The sequence below is a fragment of the Megalobrama amblycephala genome, linkage group LG17 (assembly GCF_018812025.1).
Source record: "Megalobrama amblycephala isolate DHTTF-2021 linkage group LG17, ASM1881202v1, whole genome shotgun sequence".
Taxonomy (NCBI): domain Eukaryota; kingdom Metazoa; phylum Chordata; class Actinopteri; order Cypriniformes; family Xenocyprididae; genus Megalobrama; species Megalobrama amblycephala.
Genome location: NC_063060.1, coordinates 31,791,742 through 31,806,232, shown reverse-complemented (window position 1 = coordinate 31,806,232; position 14,491 = coordinate 31,791,742). Strand labels below are relative to the sequence as shown.

General features: G+C 36.7%; 1 protein-coding gene across 4 annotated transcripts in view; it reads right to left on the bottom strand.

The window, feature by feature from the left end:
• fndc3ba (fibronectin type III domain containing 3Ba) overlaps positions 1–14,491 on the bottom strand; it is a 157,162-nt gene that overhangs the window by 77,568 nt on the left and 65,103 nt on the right. The window contains exon 1 of one of the 4 annotated variants that reach the window (XM_048163042.1): positions 3,981–5,484. The exons of the other annotated variants lie outside the window; for them this stretch is intronic. The gene's annotated coding sequence lies outside the window, so the exon portion shown is untranslated. Of the gene's footprint in view, positions 1–3,980; positions 5,485–14,491 lie in introns of those variants that run through there. 4 annotated transcript variants of the gene reach the window in all.

Here is a 14,491-nt window from a genome sequence, read left to right as displayed (position 1 = left end):
TACAATTTGAAAACTGTTTTCTATTTCAATACACTTTAAAATGTAATTTATTCCAGTTATTGCAAACCTGAATTTTTAGCATCATTACTCCAGTTTTCAGTGTCACATGATTCTTCAGAAATCATTCTAATATGCGAATTTGGTGCTCAAGAAACATGTTTATCAAAGAAAGAAACATTAATAATGCTCATGAAACATTATATCAAATGTTGAAAAGTGTGCTGCTTAATATTTTGGTGAAAACTGTGAAATTCTTTTTTCAGGATTCTTTTATGAACAAATGTTTAATTATTTGAAATAGAAATTGTTTGTAACACTAACATTTAAGCCAAAATAAAGAAGAGTTTCGCTGGATCTCTTACAGAGATAGGCTGCATACACACAGATTCTCCCGGTACTCCTCTATTAACGCACCTATACATGATAAGAAGAAACCATTTACCAAATGCTTTGAATAATCATACTAGTAGTAAAACTAAAAATGTGATATGGTGATTTAAATGTTGTTTATGTTTTCATTTTGAGGAGTGCCGCCCCAGCGTGTATGCGCTTCGGGTGATCAATGCAGTTGATCTCAATTCTAATCGCTATGCATGTTAAAATGATTATTGAAATGATGTCCTCATTCACTCACCCTCATGTCATTCTTGCGCGGCACGCACATACATTTGAATGTCCAGTTCACAGTGTGTGCATTGATCAGTAAATCTGTTCATCATATAAAGCGATATATATAGACTTGGATTAAACCGCTTGTTTGATTATTTTTATGACGCCTTTATGACCTTTTTGGTATAGGGCTGTCAAACGATTAATCACGATTAATCGCATACAAAATAAAAGTTTGAGTTTGCCTAATATATATGGGTGTACTGTGTGTAATTATTATGTATATATAAATGCAAACACATCCATGTATATATTTGAGAAATATTTACAAGTATATTTATATTTTTATCAAATTTTTTATTATATATAAATGCATTTTTTGAACATAACATATTACTCTTAAATATAATTTTTTTTTATAAGTATTTATATACACATATTATTTACACACATTACTCACACATATATTATGCAAACTCAGACTTATTTTGTATGCGATTAATCGCAATTAATCGTTTGACAGCCCTACTTTTTGGGATCTTTTAAGTTTTAGGGGACAGTACATGGAGGGAGAAAAATCCAGAAATCTCTCAAGTTTCATAAAAAAATATCTTCATTTGTGTTTGGAAGATGAACAAAAATCTTATAGTTTTGAAACGACATGAGGGTGAGTACAGAATTTACATATTTGGGTGAACTATAGCTTATAAATACATTAAGCTTAGTCTAGAACTCTTTATCGCAAAACATTTCGTTCACATCACCGATACACGTTGTTGCATTTTTATATCACGTTATATATCGTTTCACCCACTTATGAGCAATTTAATGCATACTTGCTGAATAAAATTAATTTCTATCAAATAAAACTGGAATTTAGAATGGAAATAAATGGTTATTTTCTAAAAACGACGGTAATATTTGATTAAATTGATTAAACTGATGGACGCTGTAGTCCTCTATTTACCACAAATGTATGAACTGCAGGTCAATTTGACCAAAAGCACACTGTAGAAAATTACAATAAAAGAAATCACCTCAAAACAAACAGCTGGCAGCAGTGCATCTCTACAGCATCAAAACGAGTGAGAGAGTCTAATTGAATCAACTTTGTCCAATACTACCTGCGAGTATCCTCTACAACAACCTTATCATCAACACAGAACCCTGCCCCATTGAGAAAAAAAAAAAAAGCCCCATACCTGCCTCCACCCTATGAAAGAGCCCACTGAAGTATGCACACCCATCCTCACTCACAGACAGGTCAAACAGCTGTAGAGGTATAAGGCCTCGTAAAGCTGAAACCTTGGGAGCATGTAAACCTTTGAGAGCACATTGCCCTGAGGAGGGCCTGTTCTCTCAGTGAGGCCCAGCCCCGGCTCTTCCCTGCCAGCTCAGTTTTCTATTACCCTTCCCCTGGGACCGCTCCCCTGTATAGTAGGCCTTTGTGGGAAAGGAAAGCCCCTGAACCGAGACTGATCCCCTCCTGAGAACACACGCCCCTCCTGACTTACTCAGGCTTTCTCTATATTTACAAAGATAGCTCATGCACGTGGACAAAATAAATGCAGCCTAAAATAATGAAGTGAAATCATGAAATGATGGCATCTTCAAACAGGACATTTGTTTCTGAAGACAGGGCACAGTAGCACAGGGCATACAATATCACAGGAATGCACAACATAATTCCTCAATGTTTCAACCATAAAATCACATATGACCAAAGCTAGCAGCAGTAACAACCTTGTTCTGAATATTTTATGAATAATAATAATTTGTTGCATTAATAATTGCATTAAAAACAGTTATTAATGTAATAATATTTACAAAATTATATTCAATCAATGAATCCTGAACAAATGTATCTCAGTTTCCACACAAAAAAGCAGCACATAACTGTTTTAAACATTTATAATAAAAGGAAATGTTTCTTGAGCAACAAATCAGCATATTAGAATGATATCTGAAGGATCATGTGACACTGAAGACTAATGACTTTGCCATTAAATTTGAAAATATATTAATATTTCACAATAACTTTTTTTTTAATTAAATAAATGCAGCCTTGGTGAGCATAGACTCCTTTCAAAAATCTTAGACCACAAAACTATTGAACGGTAGTGTGAATATGCTCGCTAAATATTGACATTGCCATCAGCTGTTGGAAAACCCATATCCGTTGAGCACTAGTCAAGAGAGTGGCGCTTATGAACTTTCCCCATTAACTTTCCCCGGACGCGTTGCTCGTCTCTGAAAGATTTCCTGAAAGTTAACGGTGTATATACATGCAGGTGCCTTGACAATACAGCTCTGTAAATCTACTAATCATAAATCGCATGTGTGTACACTCATGAGTCCATGCTGTTTACATGTTGTATGTGAGTGTGAAGGGTTCTGAGCCCAGAGACTCAAGATTTCTCAGGGATGCCTGTGTCAAGCTGGAGTCTGTGTATATTCCTGTCCGTGTGCAGATGAGCAGGGAGGACCGAAAGAGAGAGGCCAGAACATGGGTGGTCCTTCACCCTTCCAATACAACTCCTCCAACACAACATAAACCAACTGGACCTCCAGGACCATGCTCGTCCTCCATCTATCAGCCTGGTACATGCACCACACCAAAAGCGAAAGATCTCCCAGAGAGGGTTAGAGGGTGATATATGGACCTCAGCAGGGCCACAGAGACACACACTTCATGTCCTGTAAACACCGCAGAAGCAGCAGGCAGCCCAGCTTAGGCAGAAACCCAAATCAAGAGCAATTTACAGATTTATTTCAGCCGCTGAGAAAAACAGGCACTCAGAGGGGAGAAACATTAATCTCTAGGAGCCGTAATATCTCTCACCCTCTATCTGTCTCTTAAACGATGCTCAGTGGCAACTCCCTGCTGAAAAATCCAGCGAACACCAGCATGAATTTCCATGCTGCTTAATGCTGGTCAAACGTGTGCTAAAGAATGAATATGTTGTTCAAAATAAAATAAAATAAAATAAAATAAAATAAAATAAAATAATAAAATAAAATAAAATAAAATAAAATAAAATAAATAAAATAAAAATAAAGCAGTCATTAAAATATATTAAATAAATAGGGATAGGGTTCTACCATTAAATTATATAAACGCAATTATTATTATTTTTGTTTTAAAACCTAATAGTATAAAATATATACCTTAATTTCAACAATCACTTTCCACTGGCAGAGTATAAGCACATTTTGTAACTGAACAAAGATGTAATGACCACTAATCAGACAACCAGGTACAGTTGTCGGCCAATAAGAATCCAAAAATGACAATATTTACTATCACTGAAATGGTCTATCACTACTGTTGACCAGCTGATGATCTTCTCACAACATCCTGCCAATCGCACCTTCTCTTTCCAGAAAACGTCCGTGTGACCATCTCTCAGTGAGGCACCATGTCCGGATCGGATGTCTAATCCATCTCTACAGTTACAGTTCCATCTCCTCTCCATGCCTGCAGTCCCAATCAGTCATCTTTCTCACAATAACTGCATCTCAGAGCCTCTCCCCACCTCATACACATCACAACAGAGATTATGACATGCTGAGCTGTGTCATGTTCTCTGGTGAAACCTGAGCAGGAGCTCTGGAAACCCATCTCTTTTTGTTGTCATTCTTTTAGGGTGGGGATAGAGACGTGTCTGAAAGAACAGACAAACCTAGTTACAATAAGAAAACAACAACATAAGAGAACTGCATGTAGATTTAACACTTGCTTCATGCCTCTCTCGCTCCCTCTCCTTTGCCTCAAGAAAAACCACACATGTGGTGACCACATTGAGAGGAAACAGCAAAGCTACGGTGCGGTGGAGCTATATCACATCACTGCTGCTTTGTTTTGGGTGCTGACCTACATACAGAGGCGTACTGGAGAGAGGAAAACACCCCAGTCAACATTAAAAAGAGGGAAAGGGTGGATGTTGGGACTAAACTGGTGCTTGACCTATCAAACACCCCTTTTCAACGAAAATGGTGCCTGCTATTGTGCCGGAAGCAGAGCTTGTCTTGAAAGTCGAATCATGACATAACTGACTGTTACAACAAGACCACAAATAAACACCACATTGTAGTCTTTGTTTACTAATGTTATGAGCTTGAGCATATTTTAACATCCAAAGTCATTTGATTCAGCATCGTAATGCCATTAGAAGCTGCTTTTGAACAGACAGGGCTCCAGCCAGTGACTTTTTCCTGCTGGTGCGAGTACATTTTGTTAGAGGTCGCACTGGTGCCACCACCATGTTGGCCAACTGATAAGAGCTGCCATTTGTGCTGCATATGTGAAACATCAAACGGCAAACGAAAGTGGAATGAAACTGCGCTACTCATTTCAGCTGCGCAGCGTGGACCGTTTATCCGCTCAGAGCAATAATAGACAGAACAGCGCAAGCTCAGAACAGGTACTCACGGGCTGATCTCAAGCACGTGACAACATTAGCGCTGGGAGAACCAGTTTGAATTCGCCGCAGTATTAATAACATCGCTGCAAGATCTAATGAGAAGCATTCAAATACAGTGCAGAATTCTCTGTTAAAAACCAGTCAAACAGTGCTGATGTAGAAACAAGGAGAAACATTGTGCCACGAATGACCAAGTTATAGAAGGCTTTTCAGTTCACAAATCACCAACATTCACCATGGATTTAATATAGTAATGCTAACTGTAACCATGGTATTGTGGCAGAAGTCAAATGGCGTTGTTTTTTACATTATTCATCTCAGGGTTCAAACTAATTTTTGAGAGTGAAATTCAAGCACTTTGAGGGCTTCACACTTTTTCCAGCACTTCAAAGCTCTAAATGTTATCCAATTTTAAAGGGTTAGTTCACCCAAAAATGAAAATGATGTCATTAATGACTCACCCTCATGTCGTTCCAAACCCGTAAGACCTCCGTTCATCTTCAGAACACAGTTTAAGATATTTTAGATTTAGTCTGAGAGCTTTCTGTCCCTCCATTGAAAGTGTATGTACGGTATACTGTCCATGTCCAGAAAGGTAATAAAAACATCATCAAAGTAGTCCATGTGACATCAGTGGGTTAGTTAGAAGTTTTTGAAGCATCGAAAATACATTTTGGTCCAAAAATAACAGCATTGTCTTCTCTTCCGTGTCTGTTGTCAATACGGGTTCACGACTCCGCAGTGACACTTCTGATGTAAGACGCTACTGACGTGTTATCCGGTGCGCCCAAGCTTCGTTTACAGTCTGGGGGAGACGCACGCTGTATTCAAGCTATTCTACATTGTATGTATTGTATTCTACATATGTTTGTATTTTGGCATTGCTATATTTTTTTTAAATGGTGCGTAAGTGTGCATGTCGCGAATGTCCTAATCGCCAAAAACAATGACATAAAAGTGCATTACCAACGCCGACAGATGAAAGGATTCAATGGAATCAATTCAATGGAATCAATTTTATGGAATCAATTTAATGGAAAGGATTCCGGAAGAGAAGACAATGCTGAATAAAGTCGTAGTTTTTGCTATTTGAGGAGAAAAATGTGTTTTCAATGCTTCAAAAACTTATAACTAACCCACTGATGTCACATGGACTACTTTGATGATGTTTTTATTACCTTTCTGGACATGGACAGTATACCGTACAAACACTTTCAATGGAGGGACAGAAAGCTCTCGGACTAAAATATCTTAAACTGTGTTCCGAAGATGAACGGAGGTCTTACGGGTTTGGAACGACATGAGGGTGAGTCATTAATGACGTCATTTTCATTTTTGGGTGAACTAACCCTTTTTAATGTTATTTTTAATGTGATGATTTGTAAAACTAAAAGTTTAAAGATGTAGGAAAACTAACACTTCGTAGCAAACAAACATGAAACTACCACTATAACCAGTAGATGGCGGCAGAGGAGCACTTATTGATTCTTATAGACCATTACCACTCCCTAATATATGGAAAAAAAAGGTAGGAAGTCACAGTCTCATGAACAACAAAAACTTTTCTTCCAATTGTGACTATATTACACAAAAAGCAAGTAAAGAGCACTCCTTTTACAATCACTTAAGATGTCAGTATGATACTACAGAAGAACAATGGTACATTTAATAAAAGTAGAATATTTACATTTTCCCTACATTCATTATTTTGCATGTCACTGTTAATAAAATTAAATTTTATCTGCATCTCAATTCAAGCTTAGTGCTTTACGGTCAAATTTCCAATAAACAAATGTAATATTTGTAACTACACTTAATAATGGAAAACGAGTAATTTTATGATTAAACTAACTTTATGATCAAAAATCCACAAAGCTACCAAATCAGGTGCTGGAAATCCCCAACACTACCAAATTAGGTGCTGGTGGCACCATCTGTAGGACTTGGTGGCACCAGTTCTACTGCTCTCAAATGTTATTCTGGAGCCCTGAAAGAGTTATAGGTAATAGTAGTATTAAAATAAAATTATTAACCACAAGAAATGAATACATTTTTTCAGCATGATGTAAACATGCAGAACCGATCCAGATTGTGCACCTATTATTTTTAGTTGAAGTAGTAGTAGTAGTAGTAGTAGTATTAAAATTATAACTATATCAAATATTTCATTATATGATTATACATTTTCTGAGTAATTCAATCCACAGTAAATAAATCAATATTTTTAAATTATTATTTAAAATTTAAGTTATTTATTTAAATAATAAACAATTAATGGGTGGCTAGGACTAGGCCAGGGAGAAGGAAGGAAGTGGACATCAAAAGTGTGGTGAACAAGATGCAGATGTGTACTCAGGTCTGTTATTGTTGTTAGCCTGTTGTTGCTGCTATTGCTAGCCAGTCACTGTTAGAGTAGTGCTATTACACATGAGAACACTGAAAAAGAGAGGGGGAGAGCAGGAACTAACTGAGACAGGACACACCGCTGAAATAGCGGTGGGTCAGACAGAGTAAAGCATGAGCCAGATTTACTGCTGCACACAACATCTCACAGACATACTAGCACAAAGTGCATCAACTGCCAACCCCATTTGGGTTTCTTGAATGTTTCCTGGCAAAGCAGACATGAGCAATCTAAAAATGTTTCCTCAAAGAAAGAGGAGAAAATAAGAATCAGCAGATAACTGGAGCAGGACTGAGTTCTGTTCACTCAGAGTCAGAGCTCTCACAGGCTCTCTTGTAGCATTTAAAATGATTGATTTTGTGCCTTTAATTTAATTAGACAAAATCGTATACAATGAAAGATAACATGAAAACAATTATAACATTTAATATCAGTAAATCCTTCTCAGTTTTGTTTAAGCACTCTCCTACAATATCTTTAAAGAAATAAAAGAGAAATAAATGAGACAGGGCATTTTCAGATCTGTAGATCATTTGCTTTGTTCCCGAAACAGGAACTTAATTTGTTGCATGTTGCATTTTCTTCTTGGTTTGGTTTGCTTTCACAAGGCAACATTTCAAAGAATACCAAAATTTGTTTATGCAAGTCACATGTGAGTAAAACTGTCCTCTTATTGGTCAGAGATACATTTTATATACACATATAAAAAAAATCTCCAAAAAAAAGTCAGGAGAAACATCTGAGAAAATAGTGGTACTTTAAAAAAAAAAAAAAAAAACATACTGTAACTCCATTCAAACCTCCTGAGCTATGAAAGAGCAACATCTGAGCAATTATAATTTTACTCTTGGAGAACACGATTTTCATATTAAAGCATCCTCCTTCAACCTTGTGATTGACATTCCTGAGCAAATCATCAGTGTTTGTCCATAATTACAGCTCACCTCTCCTCCAGCAGACCACATGGAGCTGGGCTGTGAGAGAAGCTTTTAAGAGGCTGAATAAGTGTGTCAGGAGTCGTCTCTGCTAAACGTTGTCTTTTTTATTGTAACCACAGTTGCCTGGCAACGGTTCCTGCTCTTATCTTGTTCCGTCTGAGTCTGATAAGCTACCGTGAGTGCGAGGTGGATGGAGGTGTTTTGTAATAGAGAGCGATTTCACTGCACTGAGAAAATCATGAGACAGATGGAGATGTATGCAGAAAAACAGTGTAGAAAGGTCCTCCGAGTACAGGAGGAGGTTATGTGAAGGGTTTGAAATCAATCTTTTTGAGTTATGACAACTTTGAATGAAATTATGTTCAACCAACAAACTAAAGTGATTTAGAGGAACTTACTAATCTATAACAAACACAAATTTTTTAAGTTGATTACTCAGTCCAACTACTTGATTTTTGCCCTGTAACCAATTCATCTAAACTATTTCAGTTAAAACCCACAAATATCATAGTACATGCTAAATGTAAATGTAAATTTAATGAACAAGTAAGATATTACTTGTCACTGACATTAGCGCAGTCATTGCTTATAGACTCAATGTAGTGTTTACCTTCATGTATCTACTCTTCAGCACAATGGTAACCACAAAAACTTCAACATTATACAGAAACTCTTTTAAATAAACTTAACAGCATTATACACCAACAGGTCTTTCCTTTCACTAAAAAAACAAATAAAATAACACTTAATTTCAACATTTATTCTCTTTATCCAGTCTTATGTTAAGCATGCTGAGAACTCGAAATTCACTGCCAAATTTGGATTTTATCGAAAGTTATCAAGACAATTCCATTAAGATACAACTTCTTTTCTTCAAAAAAAAAATATTTGAGAGATATTTGAGAGTAAATTACACACAATATTAAGTTAATGTAATAATCAACATTATAATGTCAACAGAACTTAAAAAAAAACAATGTTTGCAAATTAAAATGTTTAATTAAATCAATAAATTAGAATTTTTGACTTGCAATCATGCATTTATCTAAGTTGTGGTAACTAGCAGGTCTCCTGAATTGCTTTTTAGAGTGAGATGCAGACCCACAAAAAAGAAGAAAAAAATATCTCTTTAATATCTCATTTGTTTCTATTTGCTCTCTATTTAATGTAGCAATTACGATAAACAAAGACCAAAAAGATACTTCCATAAGAATGGAGTAAAATTAATAAATAAAAACAAATTAGTTCTCATTATTGAAACTGTATCTCTAAGGCAGCATTGATGGTAAATGAAGACTTACATAAGAAATGGAGACAAGAAAAAAATAAATCTTTAATAATTTTAGTTTAGTGTCTCCAAGACAGCAATGAGAATAAATGGGGATAAATAGAGATGTTTGCTTTTCTTGCATCTCAGATGTGTCTCCTTTAGATTTTCACAAGCCAGATATTATTTCTTATATTTCTGATCAAATTCTTCTGAGACTTATCCAAGTTATCTAAGCTACGCCATCCACGCTGTTCAAACAGCTCTACTGTACTCTTACTTTAGGACAACAATTATTTCATTTGTTTCCATTTTTATTTCTCCTAAGGAATTCTGAAGAAACATCTACAACAAACTTGACACTTTAATGGACACTTTAAGTGAGAACTTCATGAAGCCTCCTGTGAAATGATCATTTCCTCTGGGAATAATGAAAGGAGAGGAGGGGAAAACAATGCTGAGTCAAGACTTTTCCTCTGACCTCAATATTTATATTCTCACTTAATGGGGGTGGGGTGCAGATAAACAAATGGACTGTGTGAATGTGTTTCTGTGTAGTTATCAGGAGGAAATAGTCTTATCTGCCTCAGTAAACAATACATACACTTCCGAGAGGAAAGTTGTGGACTTCTTAACAGACACTTTCCAAGAACACAGTCACAATGATTAGGAAGTGCTCCAGAGGTACCTCCATAGTCTGAGGACCAAAAGGAATAGCCATCACCTCAATTTCCATACAGGTATGTTTGAACTTTGCGGAGGGTTTAGGGCCAGTGGACATTGAGAAACAAAAGCATGGTGGAGTAGTGAGATTTAGCAGCTGACCCTCCCTTTTTAGGGCCTATTTTTACTAACCTGACCTATTTCTGAGTCTGGAGGAGCTCCAGAGAGCCGGGACTTACGTCATGTCTCCTGGGCCTGCAGGCCTGCCTTTGTTCCCCACTCACCCTGTTGAAGGGTGGAGAGTGGAAAAAGGCACACAAACAACAATCACATAGCCGCTAAAAGTAAATCAGCAAGATGACAGTGCGAGATGTGTGTGTATTCAGTGTCTGGGCTATGAAGGAACCCAACACATCTGCTCTTTCACAGCTCTGGAGACTGAATGGAGGTCTCAGTTTAATTTAAGTGTCAACTTAGCCTCAGATGCTGCTTCTAAAATTCCTTGAGAGAGAGAGAGAGAGAGAGAGAGAGAGAGATGCAATCCTGCTGGAAAATCCAGCTTAAGGTGGCAACTGTGTTTTGGAATATGGGAGCTGGTTTATAGCAGGTTCACGCTGGACTTTTATTGGCAGACTATTTATGTAAAAAAATAATAATAATAAAAAAAAAAATTATTATTTATATGAAACCTTTAGGATCTCATATTTTTACCCACCACACACACAAGATCCAGTTTCCAACTTTCAAGTGACATTGGAAAACACTGAGGCCGTGTTCAAAATCGCCCCCTATGCCCTCATTCACTATTCCCTACATTACTCCACTGATATAGTCTGCTTAAAGCAGTGAATGTAAACGAGAATTCGGACACTGAGTGTGCAAGAAGAGCTGCCGCTTTTGCTTGTGCTTGCCGTTTAATAATCATTTGAAACTTGGCAAACTGGCAGCTCCAGTAATAAAGAAAATATTGAAAAATATTGTCATGAATCAAGCAAGCATAAACCTTAATTAAACAATTTAATAATCAATTAAAAAGGAATTTATACATGTATGATATTACATTGTACCCACATTGGACCAGAATGGATGGATGGATGGATGATTCAGATGCAGGCGCCATCTTCTGGCAAGATGCGGGAATTCATTCAGCATGACGGTCACAGTATTATGGGTATTATCTAGCCAACTGTATAAGGACATTTCACGATTTCAATCATCATGCAGTAACCAGCATAACACTGAACACCCCCCACCCCCCTCCCTCCGGATTTGTGTTTGAGCTTGTTTGAGACCACCTGCTCTAAATGAATATATGTGACTAATGTTTCACAAAGTTACAAACAAAAACATGGTGCAAAAGCACGTATACTGTTTACAACATGTGCGTCGGCGCCACTTTTTCATACAAATACATTGTATTTTCTCTAACTGAAACAAATAATCTTGTTATATTCTGCTAGTTGAGACCTTTTTAACGATATCTATTATGTACAATGATTTTACAGATCAAAATTTCATGTAAAGCAGTTATTTTTTTCAAGCTGGTGGTCATATTTGTGTTGGTTGAGCAAGTGCTTGTTATGTAACGTGATAACTTAGTAGCAGACCTTGCTTCAGATTTAAGAGATTAAGGTTAACAATTAATCGATTAATTGATCGTTAATTTAAACAACGATCGATTATGGAACTTTATGTAAATTTACATCCCTACTTCCAAAGCAAAAAAAAAAAAAAAAAAAAAAACATACTGACCCCAGAGAGAATATGACATTTCTCTTATGTGTGTGAACAGATGTAGACACACAAACACACACCTTTGGAAGGATAGACAGGGGGAGTTTAAGCATAGCATGATTGGTTTTAATTATGGCAAGGCATTTTGTTGCGGTCAATTAACCCTAAACCTGGTGACTCATTGTTCCCAACAGCCACACACACACACACACAAAAAACACTCTCTCTCTTTCTCTCTCGCTTTTTCATAGAGAGGTGTCACAGCTGGAAGTGTGTAAACAGGCCCATGGAAATGAAAAATAAGGCAGAGAGCAGACGACTTCCTGTTTCAAAGTGAAAGTGAGGCCAGTCTACAATCCAGGGTTTATTGCTGAAGCCGAACCACACACACGCACACGCATACGCACACACACTTTCAACTGATGCTTACACCAACACCTGGATTAACTCACCCAGCGCTCAAGAACAAGGCTTTGGATCTCAGAAGTGAAGTGCTGGAGACCAGCTGAGACCCTGTTTACACCTGGTATTAATCTAATCACAAATGCCCATAATTAAATACAGGTGTAAACAGGGTTCAACACGCAGTAACACACTGACAGTGAGCGGAAATATGTCACAGAAAACACATCTGAGACATATTAATACCAGATATAAACAACTCGTCTTGACCACAGACGGATCTTAATTCCAGGTGTAAACAGACTTAATACTCTTCTCTCCCTGTCTTTGGCAGACTTTTAAGAAACAAACTCAAGTCCTCTATCATCAAATGGCAAAGAGAGGGAAAAAGAGCAGTTTCTCTTATAGTTCTCTTCATCTATGTAATCATGACTCTGCTCCCTTTCATCATTTAGAGTTTACATACCTAATCACTTTTTTCTTTCTTTGTATAAAATTTTGTTGTTGTTATTGGCTATAGTCTCACCAACAAAGGTTTTCCAAAAGAGAGAGAGAGAGAGAACAAAAAGAGAGTTGGCTTAGAACTAGAAGTGTACACGTGTACACAGCAGGGATGCAGCTCTTTATTTATTTATTTATTTATTTATTTATTTATTTATTTATTTATTTACTTATTTTAAAATCAACCCTGTGTCTATTTAGGCCAATATAAAAAGTTATTTTTCCAATTAGAACAATACAATCCTTTTTTCCCTAATGCCAATTTTTATTAGAAAATTACTCAACCTTTTTGATGTCTGATTTTACTTCTCTACAACTTTTTTTAAACAAACAATCTAACTAACTAACTTGGCTGACATTTCCACCTGCTTTCCTTTCAGTCCTGATATTTTGTTAGAATATTACAGTTCAATGTTTCTACTATGCTTTTAAAGGCTTTGTCAAACATGACAAAATGTTGTTTTATTCTATTTATTGTAATTTATTTCCTTTATGCATAACACCTGGACTTTGTAAGCGCCTGAAAGCTTTTTGTAATACTGTCATCCTTTACAGTCATGCCAATAATGCTTTGCTGATTTAGACAATCTAAGAGAAATGAAAAAGAGCACTGGTGGAAAGAGAGTACTGTGTAAAAGGGATCAAATGCAGGTGTTACTGGGTGAGGGCAGTCATGCATCTGTCACAGGGAAATTTATATTTATACTGCACACCTTCAGAAAATAACAGCAGCTCTCAACTTCACTAGTTCATTGATTGTCTGAACAAAACAAAAAAAACAAAAAGGTAAAGCTCATATATATATATGAAATACATATATATATATATTTTTTTTTTTTTTTTTTTTTTTCTGTGTATATTGATACTTTGGCAACACTGTACGCAAAACGATCATATAAAATTTCGATTTTGAAAAGTAATGAGAGAAAGGAAGGAAGAGAGAGAGCATGAACGAGAATCTGAACTCTTCGACTCTTGGGATCAAGGAAGAGGGACAGACAGTGCGTGTAAATACAGCCTCTGATGATGAGCAACTCGCACCTCATTGTGATAAACAAGACCCCGCTTTAACCTTTATCTGCGAGCTGACTTCCTGTAAACTTTTGGCAGCGCCTTCAAACCCTCGTTCACTGCGGCAAATATTTAACATACCAGAAAACAAGATCAGGACAGGGTGAGCAGATAACAGTTAATAAAGTGAGCCCATGATAGCACAAAGTTTTACATACAACTCTTCATGAATCAAACAAAACACAGCAAAGAACTTCATACCAAATCTCTCAAGCAAACAACAAATTTCTGAACTCAAGCGCCACATTTGGTCAGATCTAGACAGAAACCGATCCATTTTTATCTAGGCCAAACTGAGGAAGGTTTCCAGCATAGAGAGTCTCAGTTTTACTAACACATTCCCACATTCCCTGTGCCCAACAGCGGAGATAGAGCAATTTCATCTCTCCTCAATGTATGTATGTTTCTTTTGAGACAATACACTGTTCTTCAACTGCTTGTGTCTACAATCACCATTGTCTGTCCTTGATAAGTTGAG